The sequence below is a fragment of the Cucumis melo genome, unplaced genomic scaffold (genome assembly GCF_025177605.1).
Source record: "Cucumis melo cultivar AY unplaced genomic scaffold, USDA_Cmelo_AY_1.0 utg000811l, whole genome shotgun sequence".
NCBI classification, from domain to species: domain Eukaryota; kingdom Viridiplantae; phylum Streptophyta; class Magnoliopsida; order Cucurbitales; family Cucurbitaceae; genus Cucumis; species Cucumis melo.
In genome coordinates, this window is record NW_026124222.1 from 35,001 (window position 1) to 37,500 (window position 2,500).

Here is a 2,500-nt window from a genome sequence, read left to right on the forward strand (position 1 = left end):
AGATAAACCAGTGGCTCTTTCCATTGTGCAAGCAAGATTAGTTGGATTAGCCCACTTTTCTGTAGGTTATATATTTACTTATGCGGCTTTCTTGATTGCCTCTACATCAGGCAAATTTGGTTAATTTTGTATGTGTTGTATCCGCGAAAATATCATTTCTTTCGATGGAGAAGGAGATCTTCCTTCTTATATTTCTACATCTAGGATCCGACTTGTATCATTGATACTACTAGGAATTGAATCATTATGGCAAGGAAAAGTTTAATTCAGAGGGAGAAGAAGAGGCAAAAATTGGAACAAAAATATCATTTGATTCGTCGATCCTTAAAACAAGAAATAAGCAAAGTTCCATCGTTGAGTGAGAAATGGGAAATTCATGGAAAGTTACAATCCCCACCGCGTAATAGTGCACCCACACGTCTTCATCGACGTTGTTTTTTAACCGGAAGACCGAGAGCTAACTATCGAGACTTTGGGCTCTCTGGACACATACTTCGTGAAATGGTTCATGCATGCTTGTTGCCTGGGGCAACAAGATCAAGTTGGTAAGGATTCAAATATCTCTTTCTATTAATTTCTATGATTATAGAGGGACCCCTTTACCATTCTGTATAAATGGACTATTCTATTTGTACAGATATGGTATAGGGGTGCATTCAATCTTTGTTTGTCTATTAGTTCACAGTTCTTCTCTTTATCGCGGGGTAGAGCAGCTTGGTAGCTCGCAAGGCTCATAACCTTGAAGTCACGGGTTCAAATCCTGTCTCCGCAAAATTTTTTTGTCTAAAAAAATTGAGGTTTGATCTTGGTAACTATTAATTAATTACTATATAATATTCGCTTTTTTTCTTTCCAGATGGGAGGAAAAGAAGGGGGGAGGATAGAACCACTATACTATCACGGTCGACTATACTTAAAAATTTATCCTATTAAATGAAAAACATTAACCCATTATCCTCATCCTGGGCGGATAGCGGGAATCGAACCCGCATCTTCTCCTTGGCAAGGAGAAATTTTACCATTCAACTATATCCGCATTTTTTTTTATCTGCAATCTATAGTATAGATCAGTGCAGAGCTATCCTCTTATACTAGGCTATTAATACTAGGTTAGAGTATAATTAGGCTATTTTTATATAATATATATATAGATTTAACCAATTATATAGTTATTATATAATATATTTTATACTATACTATTTATTTTTCTAATATTTGGAATTCATCTTTATAACTAAATAAAGATAATTATATATTTTTGTCTATATAATTATATATAATATATAGTTTCTCTATTATCAATATCTAAGTATTATTATATACTTTCAAATATATTATTTTTATATGAATTATGTGAGATATATTCAATTTTGACAATACAAGAAAGAGACCCCCTCCCTCTAAATTTTTTTCTTTATTTGCATTTTTCATTTTTAGGACTTATATTGTATTTTAATGTCTCTCACAATTCGAAAGAATTAGGGGAGGGTCGTTTCATTTTTGTATCGAGAACGAAGAGGTTCAAGAGATAAGAGAATTAAGGATACCCACCAGAAAGACTAATCCAATCCATAATGATGTACCGGAAAATACAACATTTTTGTTACCCGACCAACCTTCAGGAGAAGCAAATACAACGGGCACACTAATCAGTAAGATTGATGAAGTAACAATTAATGCAAAAACAGCCAATTGGAAAGCAATAGTCATGTTTCTAATCCTCCAATCTACCAACAAAATATACCATTTGATCCCTTTACCAGCCAGCCAAAATTTTGATAAAATGTATCAGGGAGGGATTTTACCATAAATCCATTGATTCTATATTACTTCTTACTTTTTTAATACTTTAGCATGCATGGGATTGCGGGGTAGTCTTTTTTTACTTCACAAAAAGGGGTATACTGGATCATATATATCTATATGTATAGAGATAGACTTATAGATTCACGCCTTATATTTGTCTATAGTATAGACAGTAATGGTAGCAACTTATATGTCAATCTTCTATTCGATGGGATGGAATATAAATAAAATAGAAATTATCTTTCGGAGAGATGGCCGAGTGGTTGATAGCTCCGGTCTTGAAAACCGGTATAGTTCGAAACAAAGAACTATCGAGGGTTCGAATCCCTCTCTCTCCTTTTGTTCGGCGAATCAATTTGTTTCTTTATTTTATTGGTTTTGCCCGGCTCAGTATCATAAAAGGGAATGGCTCGGCTAGGTGTGATAGCCGAGCCAAAACAGAAAAAAAGATTAGATAGAAATGAAGAAAGGAAAAAGGAGGACTTTTAAAATATAACCCGATCTGTCCAACCTGATATGTATGGTGGAATCCAATTGATTTTGACTTCAAGCATTAGATCGCCTGTCTCAGTTAAGAGGAGTCATGAACAGAACAGGTTCAAAATCACGATCAATTCCTTTTTCAAATCCTGCGGCAGCTGCACGAGCCCTTCCTGCATGCCATAAATGACCTACGAATAGGAAGAATCCTAGA

General features: G+C 34.6%; 1 non-coding gene across 1 annotated transcript; it reads right to left on the minus strand.

The window, feature by feature from the left end:
• Positions 1 to 965: 965 nt before the first annotated feature.
• TRNAG-GCC (transfer RNA glycine (anticodon GCC)) lies at positions 966 to 1,036 on the minus strand. Its single transcript has one exon. It is a non-coding gene; the product is annotated as a tRNA-Gly (tRNA).
• Positions 1,037 to 2,500: the final 1,464 nt, after the last annotated feature.